Raw genomic sequence first — 19,034 nt, forward strand, 5'->3', positions numbered from 1 at the left:
GTCCCTAGAGATAAGTAGTTGGCAAAGCTATATAGCTAAAAGCAGCCCATTTAAATCCACTTGAAAACCAGATGACAGTCATTTATTCTATCCAGATTATACTTCCTGGGCCACTACAGTAGTTAATGGACTGTTTAATGAGTCAATCCTGGAATATTAACTGATAACCAGAATTAAATGTCTTTCCTCTCCCATTTCATGCATTTGCCTGTTTAAAAGTATGGCTGAGCGATCGTTATGGAGCAAAAGAGAGTCACCTCCCGGATCTAGCCCCACCTTCTTCGTGCCCTCTGCTGCCACACAGGAAATGCATGAGGCCCACGGGCACCAACCTGCCTCTCTGGGAGCAAAGTGATGAGGTTGTAAGCCACTCTTCCTTCAAACTGCTTGAAACACGGAGCCAGTGGCTGAAATAGCTTGTTTAACAAGGACTGGATTTTTCCTCTCAATCACAGTTCTAAAGCTATCAGTTATTGAAAAGCTGATTTTCAAAGCACACACCAGAACAGCTTTTCTGTACAGCTGCAATGCTATTTAAATCTTCCATGAATATATCCACAAACCCAAGAAAATTCTAAGCTAAAATATTGCTCTTAGAGAGGACATAGTAAAATAAGACCCTAGGGAGGAAAAATCCAGGAAATGAAATCTGATCATTAATTTTAATACTGAAATTGTAAAATCAGCCATATGGCTTCGACTCCTCAGAGCTAGAACACCTGAAATCACTATTTAGAACAGTCAGTCTAGAAGGCTTTTTTGTGAGGCTCTTTGGTGGACATTAACTGTCTATTTCACAGTCATTCTTTTGCAGGTCTCAGAAACGTGGATAAATGCCTCAGCTTCTGCTGTGATGAGGTTGGGAGTGGATGTAGAATAAGCAAGAAAGGCCATGCATTGGAGACACTAAACAGCTTAATGAAAGGCAAGATCATCCTTGGAAAGAACTGACTCTTGAATCCAGGCTTCTGTTCCACAGTGAATCTCAAGTCCTTATCTCCAGCACTACTGTGGAAGAATTCCCAGGAGCCCATTGGTAACACTGGCAACACCGAGGTCATGCTTTAATCTCACCTCACCAGCTGTTTCATTCTCCTACTGTGATCAAGCGGTCCCACTGCAACCATGTGGGCTGCCTTTGCAGCATCCGATAATGTCGATACTTCTTTGAATTTCATCAAGGTGGAAACTTTTAAACTCTAGCCAGCTATATTGCAGTCTGAATTTCCTTCATTTAAGACATTCATTTTCATCAAATTACCTACCAAATGAAATTATATTGAGCATGAGTCGTTATCATAAATGTTTTGGAGCCATTCACTTGGAAGCTGGCGATGAAAACAAGCTGACTGTACCTAGGAAAATTCACCAAAATCACTGACCAAAGAAAAGCCATGATGAGAACTGTTCTGTGCCCCATCAAATATCACGCAGCCATGTGGTTCATTTCTGCTATCCCTTGGCTCCAATATAATAGGCTCTCCAGGCCGGGGCTAAATGAATGTTTTCTAAATTATTGATTCACTTCAAATAAAGAACTACCACAATATCCCATGGATGTGACAAGATGATGATAAGACATAAGGCAAAGGGTCTATGTAGCCTCAATAACCCAGCACAATGCCTGGCACAAATTAGACACTAGACAAATATTTGTTGAATGAGTAAACAAATGAACGTGCGTAAGCTGACGTCCTAATGTTTCTGAAAGACCTACTACACCCCAGGGCATTGAAAGTTCCACACAAAATGTCTGGAGTCATCATTTGACCACAAAGCATGAATAAAAAGCTCAGCAGGGCCAAAGCAAATTTGGATCTCATCCATATTCTAAAGCACTGTGGAATTAATAAATGAAAATTTAATGCCATTTTGAGTTCTGGTTCTGTTGTGAAAGGCTGCTGGCCCCTCAGTTTTAAAATACTTTCTCAGCATACTAAAATCAGAACTCTTTTTCTCATGTTGTTCTTTCCTTTGTTTCCATAGGAAACAGTGACTTCCAGGCATCCAAGATGACACAACATAGATTGCCAAATTGCATGCCACCCTGCAGTTGCCAAGGAGATAATGTATGTCATTCCTACAAATAACATGTTGCTCATGCCTTCATTCCCTTTATCTAGCTCTTTAAGATATTCTTCGCCTGAACTGAATTCAGATAATGTTCACTGTGAACTGATGGAAACATTTCCTTTTTTAAAAATGTATTTACCCCACTCCCCCAAGGCACTTGATCACACCACACACACTGTCTGTGGAAGGTCTGAGCATATTTTATGGCGATTTTGGAACAAGTGATTCAGCAGTTTTCACCGAAAAAAAAAAAATGCCTCCTGAATTCTGTCTGCTTGCATTCTAAGTAAAGGTCCAATTAAATCCACACCTGGTACTAACATATTCCAGTTTAAAATGGCCTACCACAAAAGCAGCTGCACTCCATTGAATTTACATGGGAAGGAAGGGGAGGAAAGGAGTAAGCAAGCAAAAAAGGAAAAGATGGAAGGAAGGAAGGAAGGAAGGAAGGAGGGAGGGAGGGAGGGAGGAGATTGGGGAAACTCATGTTGATTGAGCACCTGCAGTATACCAGATTAAACATCTGTAAGATGAACAAAGAGAATTAGAGAAATTTGAGATCTTGGCTGACATTATCTCATTAGCAGCAGGAAGAGTCAGTATTTGACTTGAGTATGTCTGACTTAAAAGATGTGTTTTCCAGCCATCTAGTGATGCATAACAAATCACCCCAAATGATCATGGCCTTAAACAACGGCAATCATTTTAACACCATCTTTCGTGGGTTTGGAGGTTGGCTGGACTCAGCTAGGCAGTTCTCATTCATTCCATGTCTCTCATGTGGTTTCAGTCAAAGCAGCTGGTACTGGAGTCACCTCCCTCATATGCCTGGCCATTGATGCTGGGACTGTCAGCCGGAATATCCTACCTGTGGTCTCTGTATGTGGCCTGGGCTTCCTTATAGCATGGTGACTGGATCCAAGAAAGCAGTCCTGAGTCGCCAGCCTCACAGTCATAAAGCACTACTTCTACTGTGGTCATAGGTCCACCCAGGTTCTAGGGTGAGGGAACAAAGAGTCCGCCATACATTGTAAGAAATGCATGTGGGATGGATAGCCTGTGGCGGGGTGGGGTGGGGGTGGGGTTTCTCATTGCAGCCGTCTTGAAAAATGATTTCTGGCACAACACAATTTTTGCAATATTCATTAATTTCTTAAAAAGCCTGGGAGCCAGGCTTCACAGGCTCTTTTTCTCTGCTTGGTGGAGTAATTAGGGAGGGAACAGTTAAAATGATCAGTCTAAAAAGAGGACTGGAGCAACTTTTAATGTCAGCTTGCTGAATTACTGAAAAAAAACCCCAAAACTGAACACTGAAATTAAACTTTGGAATGAGTTTCTGATTAAATTTTTGTCCTTAACAGAGAGTCCCTTTTTACTCATGCATTGTCAGCTTTCGAAGCATTAGGGTATCATAAAAACTGGCTTTGCACTGAAACTAAATTTATTGTGGCATATTCATATAGGTTGGCACAATACAGTATACCAAAAAGTGCTTTTACCTAATTTAGCTTTTTGGTTCTTTTTGGTACCTGGATAACTGGGATTTTCCGACCTGAATTACAGGTATATCTGCTCAGCATGGGGAGTGCATCTATGGAAATGGTAGCACCGAATGAATTGTTACAAGGGGTAACACAGTCCACTTGGACATATGTTCTTGTTATCTTAATCTATCATCTACCATCAGTATATCAGGAGGCTTCTGGCTAATGTCTTTATCATCTCAGCACCCTTTAAAATGGTTCTAGTAGTGAACCTAGCTGGGGCCTAGGCCATGAACACAGCTGGCTGATCTGAAACAGCCATAAGACCGCCACTCCACTTCCAAATTGTACTTGAACCATTAAAAGAATCACACTTGTTTATCCTTTGGAAACCTATCAAACTATTATCATAAATAAAGAGAACCTCAGCCAGAAAACAGGATATTAATGACATGAAGAAAGAACACCACGGAGTAAACACGATAATCAGACTGCAGAAAGCATTCAAACTGGGGAAGCACATTATGGCGAGCTAGTGAGAAAACAACAACAAATTCTGTCTCATTGCTTGCCTTGCTGAGAGTGTATGATTGTGCTAGCTCTACTGTGCTGGCAGATTGGCCTGGAATAAACATATACAATGTTCATATTTAATGTAGCTATTGCTGAGATGAACAGCTCTATAACGAGTCAGGTTCTACTACTCAGTGCAAAATCAGTTCGATCCAGCAGAATCCCAAATAACAGCAGTGTTCTATCCAGAATGTGACAACTGGATTTGTACCCTCTCTTCCCAGTACAAGTCCAGCATGTATTCTCATTCAGGCCAACATATATGCTGAAACTTTAGGATTTCCTCGATTAGTGCTTCACAGAAAAAAAACCCTAAAAATTGAAGTGCTTAGGTAATACACAAAACAGAGCCCAGCAAGTAACACAGAAGAAGAGATATCTTATTCAGTATTTCTCTTCTAACTTTGATACTTCTGATTTCATCCTACATATTTCTGCCCAAATTTTACATCTTTCTGTATCTTTTTTTTCCAAAATGAGGAAGACACTCCAATAATAAAATCTCTGAGAATAAAACAACAGTATCTAACTGTTCTACATTATAGAACAATGCGCCCCTACTTTGCACAAACAATGAAGATTTGAGATCCTTTTTACTTCTCTGTTTTCTTCAAGTTTATGAGTCTTGGAAGTTAGACACTAAGATTTTACATAACTTAGATGCTCTAATTTCTAATACTGTGAGTGGCTAGTTCCACTTAATGGCTACAGAATGACTAGATAGTAACAAGGAAGTTAATTGTAGCAAATAATTAGATTGCCTCAGGAGGTTCTGAAATTCCCTATGGATTGTAATTTTAACCTTTGACTCCATTTTAGCATGCATATTACAGTCATATACATTCAGATTGTTATCTGGAAAACATTTAACTGAAATACTTTAGCAAATTTTCAGTGCTAGAGGAAGACTTCTGCTCCATCATTAGGGTAACCATACACTCCATTGGTCAAGCCAGGATGTTTTGTCCAGAACAAATGTTTACTGGTAGGTCAACAGGCAGAAACTTGTGTAGTTACAGGCAAAGAGAGCGTCAACCTATCCATCATACATTAATTGAAAAAAATAACAAAAATTTCCAATTTGCTAGGAACTTGAAGATCACATAGAAAATAACTGCATGTTCCATTTAAAAAATTATTTTTAAATCATCCCAAATTCTACCTCATTTGATGCTTCCATACATGTCTTTAAAGTATATGCAGTAATGAGTTTGATAAAATAAATTTGGCTACGGTACAAACCCGTTGCAAATGTGCAAAAATGAGTGATTTATGGAGTTTTGAAAGATGAATGCAATTCAACAAATAAACACTGTGGAAAAATAAGAGAAAAAGAGCTTAAATATTGAAAGCTACTAAAGGAGAGAGTTTTTTTTTAATAAAAAAAAAAACAGGATTCACCACATAAAACCTCCTCTTTTTATGAATTGCTTAGGGATACTAATATAACTTTCTGTCAGCAGATCAAGCCTCCATTGACCATAATCTATTTCTGTCCTGAAATGTATTCTTGTTCTGTGGATAATAGGTAACCTCCTTGGTGCCATTTTTAGATCAGCCCGATGGCAAACATTAAGCAGAAAGCATGTTAACATTTTTCAGGATCAGCTAAGGCTTTAGCAAAGTGGGTTTCTTGCTTGCAGAAGCAGCAAGAATGAGCTCAGCACAGGAGAAAGTGCCTGTTGAAGCTCCTCTGGCTTCAAGTCAAAATTAAATAAACAAACCAACAAAACAATCCTACTGAGAGCATTAAGATGCCCACAGGGGACGTGCCCCCACCAGGCACCAGGAGTACAGCTCCAAAGTTTTGACATTCTCAGCTCCAAAATCAATCTTTGTCTTGAAAACAAATAAACTAACTAATAAATTTTAAAATGCTAATCACTATAATCACTAGCACAATTTCTTACTAATTACCTGTTTTGCTGTCAAAAAGAGGCAGCTGATAAAGGAAATTAAAAGTCAGATCTTGGCCTCATCTTCATTTCAAAAGACCAGTTTTGACTTTCTAAAAATTGTTTTTAACCAGCAAAAATGGTGTTTTTACATGGTTCAACCAAATAAAACCTGGCTTTTCTCAAAACAAATCACAGGCTCATTGCTTCATGGAAGGGGTAGCCAGGGAAGGTCAAGTGCCCAGCTGTCCACTCATGGCTGCTGTCGACATTTCTTCAGTTAAGGATCTGCTCTGAGAGTCTAACTACCAAGTTACTAAATGGTTATCCAGCTCTCTCACTTTCCAGGGAAGCACCTTTCAAGCTCCACAGTGGCTTCTTTTTTTTCACCTTCCAAGCAGGATGCCCTTCCCAGAGCTTCTCCATTCAAACCAGTTCTCAGAAGACTATCGATTAGATCCTTTTTCCACATGCAACCAGAGAACATTTTCTTGTTTTCTAGATATAGCCTCAACAGCAGAGTTGAGCATGACTCTCATCTCCCATCTAGTAGCTCATCTATGTTAAGACACAGAGATAACCCAAACAACAAAACTAAGAGTCAAACGCACAGACAATGAAAAGGCAGGGATAAGCAGTTCCTTCCTAGGGAAGAGTTCCAAAGAAATCAGGTAGGTTCAGGTTAATAAAAGAGTTATCTAGATTTCCTTCAGTAATCCCAAAGCTCTGTGTGGGCCTCAAAAATAAAAACGCAGTGCTGGAATGGGTTTATGGGAGTTTTCTCTGTTACTGTTGTCATCTAGGACTTCTCTTTCCGGTCATTATTATTAGTAGTAACATTTCACAGAGACCACATTGCATTCATTCTTTTATTCATTGATTCAGTCAACAAATATTGGAAGGGCATTTATTGGGTGCCAGGCTCTGTGTTAAGCATTGGTCTTACAGTTTGTATTCTTCAAATTGCTTTCTTTTAAAATAAAAATCTGTTCAACAGACTAATAATCCCAGATATACACAAGTGTTCACAGTTGGATAAGCTGGAGACAATAATACACTCATTTTGTATATGAAGAGTTGACTTTCTGCTCTTTGGATACAGAGTTCTCACCACCTTTTGCCAAGAAATGTTGGAAATGTTAATCCTCAAATGCCAACAACCTGGCCAAAGAAAAAGTGCAGATGTGCTAAATGGCGGGCGTCCTTCTTATTCCCTACCTCCTTCCCTTTATCTAAAATTTTCATGGTACAATTTTTTACCTTCAAGTGACCCCTCGATATCTACATTAAACTTATTGGACTTAGTAAAAACTTTTTAGGGAAGCAAAAAATAGGAAGCATTCACAGGGAAACTAACCCCCAACCTCATCTTCACACCCCCATTGTCCTCTTTGAATTCCCTAAAGACAGACTTTTCTCTGACTATAGAACCTACAATTGTTTTCAATTAGCCAAACAAAAAGTAAGTAAAAAAGTCTGCTTTAGCCAAACTACTCCCAAAAGAGAGAGAGTTTGAGAGAGAAGCTAAATTCACTGGACTACATCATTAGGGAGTCATGACGCTGGAGAGACTAAAGAAACGCCCATGCTAGTTGTCTATATGAAGACAGTAGATTTTAAAAATTAAAGTCAAAGTTCAAGAAAGAGCTAATGAAGGAGAAAGAATAGAATCCTACAGTATAGCTAAGCAAGAGTAATGTGAAAATTCAGGCTCACAAATAAAAGCCGCAAAAGAGGGCTTCCCTGGTGGCGCAGTGGTTGAGAGTCCGCCTGCCGATGTAGGGGACACGGGTTCGTGCCCCGGTCCGGGAAGATCCCACGTGCCGCGGAGCGGCTGGGCCCGTGAGCCATGGCCGCTGAGCCTGCGCGTCCGGAGCCTGTGCTTCGCAACGGGAGAGGCCACAACAGTGAGAGGCCCGCGTACCGCAAAAAAAAAAAAAAAAAAAAAAAAAGCCGCAAAAGAGACATTGTGAAAGAATATGATGTATTATTCAAAGTTAAGCAGGGTAAGAAACTCCTGGAAGGTGAGATACTAGAAAATATTAAGAAAAACACACCATGCCATACAATCTGAGTAGAAAATGCCCTCTCCTTAAATTGACCAAAATACATAATAATCTCCTTCTGCCAAAGACATTTTTATGCATAATATCCTCTGATTTTATTTAAATGAAATGAAATAAGTAATACCCGAACTCATGCATCTTGAAACTTCTAAATTATCTGAGGCTGAGAGAAAAGCTGGAGATTTAGCGATGTATATTATGTTGTGGGAAAATTAGCCCCTCAAAATAGCAAAAGGGAAATTGGCAGCTTAGCCAAATAAACCAGAAGGAATGAATAATCTTACTCAGTAGCTTAGGGAAGAGAACTTGCTGGAAAATATAGCTAAACATTGAGGGAATTTGTTTCAAGTGTCTGTATATTTTTGAAGCTGACTGAATTTTTTTCCCCTCTAAAAAGAAGTGCTGGCCCACTCACATTGCTAACACAGAAAAAGATCACCAAATTAATAATAATTCGAAACACCATTAAGAAAAAATTTTCATAACAAAAATTTCACCTGGGGAAACGTACAGTTCCTTCATATACTGCTATCCCTGACAATTGAGCATCTATCTCAGTTATAGGAAGAATGAAACCAATCAGTAGGTGTTTCTTGAGCAACTGCTAGATTCTTAGCAAATTTGAGCCAGGTGTGCTGGAGAAGGAACAGAGTAAATGGAGAAGTAATAAAAATTCCAACAATGCGGTAAAAGTGTATTAATTGTATAGCAATTCTAGAGTGATCCTCAAGCTAGCCCATAAAAATCACAAACCAAACTAATGATATTTATAGTAATGAGTTGGCTTATTTCCTTGCTACTCTCCTTTGTCTGCTGACCATCAGTAAAATACACCTCACTGCCAGACTGAGTTCTCCTACCAGCTCCTCCCAAAGTTCAGCACATTTTTTACATCTCTTGGTCCCTACAGAATACCTATTCCTTTTGATTATTTACATCAATATACTGTCACCTGACACAGTATAAATTCATTTAGGGCAAAAACTATCTTTTGAAATTCTTTAAAATTTTTCTCACCACCTTGACAACAGAATTCTTTTGAACATATGTTGTAAATAAATATTGTTGACTGAATATATTAATGCATGTCAGATCGGTTATTTCAAGACAAAAAGAAAAGAAATTCTTTTTAACATTTTTAGATGTTTAAAATGTCAAAAAATTGGGAAAACTATGGATTGGTCTACAGTCAAAATGACCTCAATCAATTGGTGATTTCTAGCCTTGAGAAAATCCACATATATTTTATGCAAAACTAGAAATTTGGAGAGTGTGGCTAATTTTTTGAGATTTTGGCTTCTATGTAAGCTGAACCACCAGCTAAGGGATAGGGCTTGTTTATGAATGGGGTAGAGTTTTATAGTACGGCTTACACTTTCAACAATGTGAACATTAAGACAACCTTCAGAAAAATGATGAATGGGCTGGGGAGTGAGTATGTGAGGGTAGGCACAGCAGAGGCTCAGCAGTGTGGGATGAGGTTACAATGGAGGGGTGGCAATTTCTAGGGGCTGTAAACCTAGACTTTGGAGCCAGACCATCTGGGTTTAAATCTTGGTTCAGTTACTTAGGAGGTGTGTGATTGGACAAATCACTTAGGCCACTCTGTGCCTCAATTAGTCATCTATAAAACAGGATGAAAATGGGACAGGATTGCAATGCCAATTATATAAGTGAATATATGTAAAATATTTAAAATACTCTCTGGTGCATACTAAACACAGGATCAGTTGATGCTCTTATTGCTGTTGGAACAGTATGGATTTTTGCTGTGTAAGTGAGCATAAAATAATCTGAATATTTAATTTGACCTGTCTCAGTGAACCCCAAAAGAACCATCCTCACTAGAATCCATTCTTATGAAAGTAAGCATATGTTAAAGAGTATAAAGCAAGATGGCATTAGTTATAGATAGTGGATGAGCTTGTAGTAACAGGTTTTTAAATTAGAAGGGAATTTGGATATAATCTTGCTTAACTTTGTCATCTAACAGAGAAATTCAAACTCAAATATTGGGTTGTGTGATCAAAGCTACACTGGAAAACTGAGAGTAGAGACAAAATCCCTCGATGCCTGCCTGTTTTCTCTAGGTGAGAGACAGCACAGTGCATCTGAAAGTGTCCAAAACACTTCACCAAGGCTCAGTGTTCTCAACCATAAAACTATGTGTATAACAACACAACAACTCATCTCAGGGTGTATTGTGGAGATTAGAGATAACACATGTAAAGCAACTAGCACCATATATATATATATATATATGGCACGTAGAAGACAATAAATAAATAACAATGATGGTGATGACAATGATGGTGACAAGCTACCTCCCCCAATCTATGTACTATGTAAATACACTTCACAGCTTCTTCCTTTGTCATATTTGTAAACACAGAATACATGAAAATAAATGGACACGTTTACTATTAATCTGTATCTATATCACACACCCACACACTCTTAAACTGTGTTATACTAGGTTTACAAGATGCCTTACTACTTCCTTGAACACTAGCAATGTATCAAGCCTTCCTGATGCAGCACTGAAATTATGGCATTCCCCCTTCTGGAGGAGAAAATAGCCATTCAATTATGATGCTAATGTTGGCATTTTTCTTCCCGTGTGATGTTATTACCAACAATTACCAAGATATGCACAATATTGCTTCAATAAGCTACTAAAATTGATCGTTTCTCCTCCCTTTGTCATTTTGAATGACATCCCTTACCTTGTCACTTTTTGCATTTCAAAGGCTAATTTGAAGTCTCAAATTAACTCTCTGATATAATTTATCATGACCCTCTCTACCTCTCCTTCATAGCATTTTTCACATTTATCATTATTTAACTATTTGAAGTTAATTGTTGAATGTCAACTTCCCCATTACCCTCAGAGTAGTCTCAGCCTACTGTCACTTGATAGGTATTCCATAAAAGTAGCCATAAATAAAATAGGTTCCCAGTATGTAATTGGATATATAGATCTGTATTTCAGCACATAGGTCTAAGGTAGCAGTGAATACTTGAGAGTAAGATTATACTGCTATAAGCATGCCTGAAGTATTCTAAAACCAAGATTCAGACCATACTTCTATATACTACGTATAGTCACTTTCAAGATTAATAACCTGTCTCCTTCACTAGACTAAGTGCCCAGGTTTTGTCTTCTTTGAATCCTCAGTGCCTTGCATGGTGACTAGTACATAGTAGTTGCTCAGTAAACACTTGTTAAATTAACTACCTGAGATTTGCTCTCTTGCCTTAGCAAAATGACGATTTCTCACGAATCAGCATGTGACACATAACAAAACTACCATATGAAAAATATGGTTGGAAATGAAACATAATTCTGATATTCCTGACACTTAAATCACCCAGTTTAATAATTGTGCAATTAAACAATTACTCATTGCCTAAAGAGCATTACTAACTACAGAACATTCTGTACTGAAAAAGGTATGGCTTCCGGGAGGTACAATTTATATGGTTCAAAGAACGTCATTAAACTTCTGTCACCAGCACACCGAAATGTCAAGTGAACTGACAATACTTCATCATGTCCTTGTTCAAACTGCCAAGGAAAGAGATTTTAAACTAAGTTAAGAAATGAGAGAAATAAGGATAAATGGAAAAATGAAAGTTTTTTGCATGTTAGCTTAAACTATTTAAAGCACAGCATTTCTAAGAGGAGTTTTGAGAATGACTGAAATGAAAATCTGAAACTGACCTAGTTTGTAGAGCCTGTTAGAATGGAATGAAGCTTGTGTATTACCATTTACTGGGATATCACTGTATTTAACACTGGTGTCAAAGGCACTGATACCTGTGTAAGTGAGGTGACTAAAATGACCCAAGGACAACAAACTATGCTTTTCTCATAATGCATAGCTGCACTTGTAGATTTACAGAGGCTTTTTGTTTTGCTTTCTTTTGTTTTTCAAAGTGTCGTCCTCAGTTCCCTGTTGTTGTCCACTAGCAAAGTCCAACCGCTGACAAGTGTGTCTCAGAATGAGTAGCTGCTGTTCACAATCCTCACAGTGACCCAGCTCTAGCTCACTACTTAACATCCACCTAATGTTCACATTTACAGAAGAATTTTACATAAAATACAAATGTTTTTGGAAATTGTTGATAAATATATTGGTTTTTAGAGGCCCCACATTTCCTATTGTTCGATTCCTATAGTCGGCTCATTATAATAAACAACTGTGACTATTAAACACTGTGCTATGGGCTGTATGGGAAGACAGAATGAAGCCATAACCAGTTTTATTAAGAAGCTCACCATCTAGGTAGGTAAATAGAGCAATCACATATGAAACAATTTATGCAAAATACTTCAGGATATTATAAGTGATAAATTATGTGATGCAGACTTTAAATGTTGAAGATGCTTAAGGAAATAAAGGATAATAATAATCACAGCTACAGTAATCATCAGGGAACTGCAAATCAAAACCACAACGAGATATCACCTCACACTTGTCAGATGGCTATCATCAAAAAGACCACAAAGGGCTTCCCTGGTGGCGCAGTGGTTGAGAGTCCACCTGCCAATGCGGGGGACACGGGTTCATGCCCCAGTCCGGGAGGATCCCACATGCAGCGGAGCAGCTGGGCCCGTGAGCCATGGCCGCTGGGCCTGCGCGCCTGGAGCCTGTGCTCTGCAACGGGAGAGGCCACGACAGTGAGAGGCCTGCATACCGCAAAAAAAAAAAAAAAAAAAAAAAAGACCACAAATAACAAATGCTGAAGAGGGTGTGGAGAAAAGAGAACCCTGTACACTGTTGGTGGGAATATAAATTGGTGCAGCCAGTATGGAGGTTCCTCAAAAAACTAAAAACAGAATTACCATATGATCCAGCAATTCCGCTCCTGAGTATACTTCCAAAGAAAACAAAAACACTAATTTGAAAAGATACACACACCCCAACGTTCATAGCAGCTCTATTTACAGTTGCCACAATAGGGAAGCAACCTATGTGTCCATCAATAGATGAATGGATTAAAAAGATGTGGCATACATATACAATGAAATACTACTTACCCATAGAAAGAATGTTGCCATTTGCAGCAACACGGATAGATCTGGAGGGTATTATGCTTAGTGAAATAAGTCATACAGAGAAAGATAAAACTTTATGTTATCACTTATATGTGGAATCTAAAATATAAAAAAAATGAATGAGGGACTTCCCTGGTGGTCCAGTGGTAAAGAATCCGCCTTCCAATGCAGGGGACGCGGATTCGATCACTGGTCAGGGAACTAAGATCCCACATGCTATGGGGCAACTAAGCCCGTGTGCGCCAAAACTATTGAGCTCACACGCCTCAGTAAGAGAGCCGGCATGCCGCAAACTACAGAACCCATGCGCCCTGGAGCGTGTGCGCCACAGCTAGAGAGAAACCCGAGCAGACCGTGCGCCTTAATGAAAAGATCCTGCATGCCTCAACAAAGATCCCATGTGCCACAACTAAGACCCAATGCAGCCAAAAAAAATAAGGAAAATAAATAAATAAAATAAATATTAAAAATAAAAACAAATGAATGAATAGAACAAAATAGAAACAGACTCACAGGTATAGAGAACAAACTAGTGGTTACCAGTAGGGAGAGGGAAGCAGGGAGGGGCAAGATGAGGGTAGGGGATTAAGAGATACAAACTACTATGTATAAAATAAGTAAGCTACAAGGATATATTGTACAAAACAGGGAATATAGCCATTATATTATAATAACTTTAAATGGAGTATAATCTATAAAAATATTCAATCACTATGTTTGTACAAATGAAACTAATATAATATAGTAAATCAACTGTACTTTGATAAAATAATAATCACAGCTATTATTTACTGGGTACTAAGCACTGTACCATGTACTTTACATGCAGGATGTAATTTAATCTTCATTATCAGTCTTTCTGGCAGATTCTATTATTATTTTGTAGATGTGGATACTTGACACCATATCCTTGGCATCCTTAAGTTCTATCAAAATGATCCTCATCTGGGAAATAGGGCTAGAGTTTGACTTTGAAGAATGGATAGTAAAGAACGAGATTCTCATGAGTACAGTTGAATTATTGAATCCAAGGTCTATCTTGAATTATCTATATATTCTTTTTTGTATCATCTTTTTGTTAAAGACTCTAAGCAGAGCAAACAGCTCTTTAATTTTACAAATACCCTTGTAAGAATCTATGAACGCTTTAATATTGAGAAGTCTATGAAGAATAGTTCAGTAAAATGGAAATAGACAAAGAAATTAGGTAGATGGGAAAGGAAAGGTGCACAGTGGAGAAATGCACTTGTAGTTCGAAAAAAGTAAGTCATCGTTATCATGGGATAGAAGAAAATGTCCCACTCTGGAAATTTCCACGTGTCTAAACGTGAACTAATTAGCTTCTTCATTAAACGTGCTTCACTGCTCTTCTCTATTCTATTTGGTCTACCATTTCTAGTTATGTTACCTTGATTACATCACTTAACAACTTCAAGACTTAGAGGGGTGGGATAGGGAGGGTGGGAGGGAGACGCAAGAGGGAGGAGATATGGAGATATATGTATATGTATAGCTGATTCACTTTGTTATAAAGCAGAAACTAACACACCATTGTAAAGCAATTATACTCCAATAAAGATATTAAAGAAAAGACTCAGTTTCTTCATCTATAAAATAGATGTGAGCTTGAAATTAAGTAGCACATGTAAAGCATATCACATAGTACCTGACACAATTTAGAAGTCCAAGTAATTTTAGTCATTATATCATTGGATTTTTTCACAACATACAACATACATACATTAATGTATACTTTCTGACTGAACAAGGGCTACAGAATATATTTTCAAGTAAGTTTTAAGTATGATTTTATTAAGAAATCTCCACGTTTTATTTTATAGTTATTTATTTTCCAAATCATCCTATTAATCCAAATCACCTGAGTCAGTGAGCGAGTAGGTACTCTAAGAAGTAGTGAGGGTTTGGAAGGATAGAACCACGGGAATAGAGCTCAACTTCAATATTGGAAGGACAGAGTCAAAGGCAGAATTATGGTGATGTTGAGCAGAAGCAAAACAGCTGCTTTGCCTCCTGAGATGCCTAAAGACATACCCAAGCTGCCCATAGCTGCTCTTAGAGTCTTCCAGTTGGCCTATTTCTCCTTGCTTCATGAATATTCCATAAACCATAAGCTTTCCAATTCCCAAGAAATAAAAATGGTCACCATGAACCTCTGCCAGGCCATTAACAGTCCATAGGTCACATATGCTGACAATGAATCAAACCACTAGTGAGCTAACCCAAAGGACTATTGAATTATCAAGTATTGTGCAGACTGAAGGCAATTTCAAATGAGGAGTTTAAACACAGTTTAAACAAAGCAGCATCATTCAAATCAGCAAATAGCCATACAAGTTGGAACACATTAGAATAAGCACATTTCAGCTGTTTGATTAGAATCTCTACTGAAACTGCAAACTTCGTAAGATTACTAGAATATTTCCTTCCAGTAACATGTTTTAAAATTTTGCTCTTAACACACTTTTTCCCCATCTTGATTTCCTTCTCCCTATTTATCTCTATATATTTTTTTCTCTCTTTCTCTCTCCCTTCCTCAATTTTAATGTGTTCTCAACCTTCAAAGTTGAACTATTCAATGACAACTGACGCTCCAAAGCCAGCTGTGCTCTGGCAGCAATATGTACTCTGGAGGATGTGTGGGCCAACCCATTAATCACTGTCCTTAGAACATAGATATTCTTCAGGAAGCTGCCGTGGCAATCTAAGTTATGATACATATATGGTTACATACCATATAGGACATGAAACATATGATGAATATTTTGATGAGATTTATTATAAACTTCTCAACCCTTAAATACTATGACTCTATGCCCTTCACAAACAAATTTCATCTTCTTAATCTTGATTATGCCATTTGCACCCAGCATGTGGCCCATGCTGCCAAAAGTGGACTTAGCCAACTGGATGTACTCAACCTACCACTCACCAGTGATGCTGTAGTAGTCAAGAGATATGTTTCCAGGAACTATTAGTTCTCGTCCCACCTTTGGAAATTCTGCAGAATGGTCTTTCGCTGATTAAGGGGTACTTTCAAGTATTTATACTATTATAACACTAGTGCAAGGAGCCTTATCACCTTGCAAAAATGAAAAGGGAACTACATCAACTCATTATAAAGAGAAAAAAAATTTATATATAAAATATTTCCAAATGCAGACTCTTTAGACTTGAGCAATCCTGGGGTTGGGGGGAGTTAACAGCTACATGGAAGAGTCAGTATATGTTATAATTTCAACACTATTAGAAAATCGTAAGTTACAATATGTCATTTTAAAGCTTAAAGATAACCAGTGGTTATATAATAATATGATATATAGCTTCCAAAGTACATGAGAAAAGAAAAAATAGGAAAATTTAGCAATAAAAATATACTACAAAAGTTAATATTAAGAAAGAATAAAAAAATAATAATAAAATCAGATCAAATAGAATTCAAGGGGCATTATATGGAACCTCCCCAAAAAGGTTATTTTATGATTAAATTAATAGAGTGATATGAAAATAGAGCTGTTATAAATCTTTACATGTTGAATATCAAAGCATCAAAACACATAAACCAAAAATAGTTAAAATGCAAAACACACTAACACAATCTCATAATATTTGTGGGAGAATTTTTCATAACTTTCTTGGTATTTGAAAGATCAAGAAGTGACTTATTAAGAGGGTGAAATAAAAATGTTTTAGGTAAAATTAATTTAATAACTAACAGTCAACTCCTTTAAATTTCCATCAAACATTTATAAGCTTTTAGCATAACTCAGGGCACAATGAAAATATCAACAACATTCAAATCTGTACAAGTAACATTTCTGAACATAAAGTGATACAACGAAAAATACAATGGAGACAAATAAACAAAATCCCATTTGGAAACTTTAACATTATCTTCCAAATAATTCTGAGCTTGTAGAGAAAAATAGCAGCATAACTGCAGTATACCTAGCAAATAATTACAATAATATAACGTATCAAAAGTTATGAATTGGCTAACGCTATATGCAAAGCAAATCTCATTGCAATAAAGGAAACTTTATTATTAAATAAGAAACAGTGAAAATAAATGAATAAGAATTAAACTCAAGAAGCTAAAAAAGAGTAACAACATTAACTTGCAGAAAGATGAAATTAAAATAAATCTTGTCAGTAATTAGAAAAAAAAGTAAAGTAAACAAGTAAATACAAGATAATTTTTTTAAAGGGAGAGTAAATAGAATTCTTCTACCAAGGCCTCAACACAACAAAGCAAAGCAAATGAAACAACAGTAAAAGGCAGAAAGGGCATAAAATTACCTATGGGGAATTGGAAAGGGGATAAAACTGTAGATAATCAGGGGGGTTTTTTTGACTGAAAATAGTATACAAAATTCATTCTAATAATTTTGAAAATCTTGTTGAAACTGATTCCTTCAGAGGAAAATGTAAGCTATCCAAGCTTACTTAATGCAAGGACAATAATCTTCCCATCTGCCCACATGCCATTCTTAGAGAACCAGTGTCCAGAGCCCTGTGGGAGGAGAGCTATAAACTGCAGGAGACTTAACGGTTAATCCTTGCCGGGTTAAATCCCTAACCTAATTGTTCTACTGTCATCTTCTATGGCAGGATTTCCCTGCCTGCCTGGTCTCTGAACTGAATCCCACCCCTATCACAAGGCCCCAGCACTTCCTTCCCACTTTGGTGCTTCAGCACGTCATAGCACTATCACCATCTAACACACCTAAGTGTTTTAGTACATATGTTTTTAAGTTGTCTGTCTCCCTACACACTGAAAGATAAGTTATATAGAGGAAGATATTTGTCAGGGGGCTTTGTATACCCTTGCTTTTCAGACCAAACACAGTGCCTGGCTCATAGTTGGTACTAAATGTATGTTTGTTAAATGAGTGAAGAAAAGGAATGAATGCGTGTATGAATAATTAAGGGAATGAGTTATCACCTATAGAGAATAAAGTTGATGATTTATATATATTTTGATTTGGGCACATGTAGACAAAAGGAGTTTTAGACTACCATTTGTGGTAACCGCAATAAGGTTGTGCATGTGACCACTGACATTTTGTTGATTCAAGGAGGAAGCCAAGTAGAGTGAGAAAAAGAGAGAGAGAGCAGAGTATCAGAGGAAGAGGAGGAGAGGGAGGAGGGGATGGCTGTTAGCTTTCTCATTTTCATGAGGATCTTGCTAGTTTTGTACAACTGGCCTCCATGAGGAAAAAGTCACTTTAATTTTTTAAATCACAGAATCACTTATGTGCCCAATGTAAATTACAGTAGCTCTTATTAGGCTTTCATATCCTTTTAGATATGTCTCTTTAGGACAAGAATTCTCAGTCTTGGATGTGCATAACCTACAACTATGGGTCTTTTTTTTTTTTTTTTTTTTTTTTGCGGTACGCGGGCCTCTCACTGTTGTGGCCTCTCCCGTTGCGGAGCACAGGCTCCGGATGCGCAGGCTCAGCGGCCATGGCTCACGGGCCCAGCCGCTCCGCGGCATGTGGGATCTTCCCGGGCCGGGGCACGAACCCGTGTCCCCTGCATCGGCAGGCGGACTCTCAACCACTGCGCCACCAGGGAAGCCCGGGTCTTTTTATTTATCGGTTTTGTTTTCTTCTTCCATACAAGGGCACAGCCCCATGGGATCGTTCTCATGTGGAGCTATGTTAAGAACTGCTGCTTTACTTTGTTCAATGAACTCTACTGAGATGCCTTTCCAACCCACTTAAGGGTATCCACAGGTTTCTTTTAAGCGCATACATAAGATTTTGCCCCTCTCTATAAAAATTTTTTAATCCTGAAAAGAACTTTCAAACAACTAGCTGTGTACCTCAAGCTCATCCAGAGCTGTTTAACTTTTTTT

General features: G+C 37.9%; 1 protein-coding gene across 5 annotated transcripts in view; it reads right to left on the reverse strand.

The window, feature by feature from the left end:
* Positions 1-19,034, reverse strand: part of GABRA4 (gamma-aminobutyric acid type A receptor subunit alpha4) — a gene marked incomplete at both ends in the record, with an annotated part of 63,973 nt that overhangs the window by 15,832 nt on the left and 29,107 nt on the right. The gene's annotated exons all lie outside the window — the stretch shown is intronic.

Source organism: Leucopleurus acutus (genome assembly GCF_964270905.1).
Source record: "Leucopleurus acutus genome assembly, chromosome: 4".
Classification (NCBI taxonomy): Eukaryota; Metazoa; Chordata; class Mammalia; order Artiodactyla; family Delphinidae; genus Leucopleurus; species Leucopleurus acutus.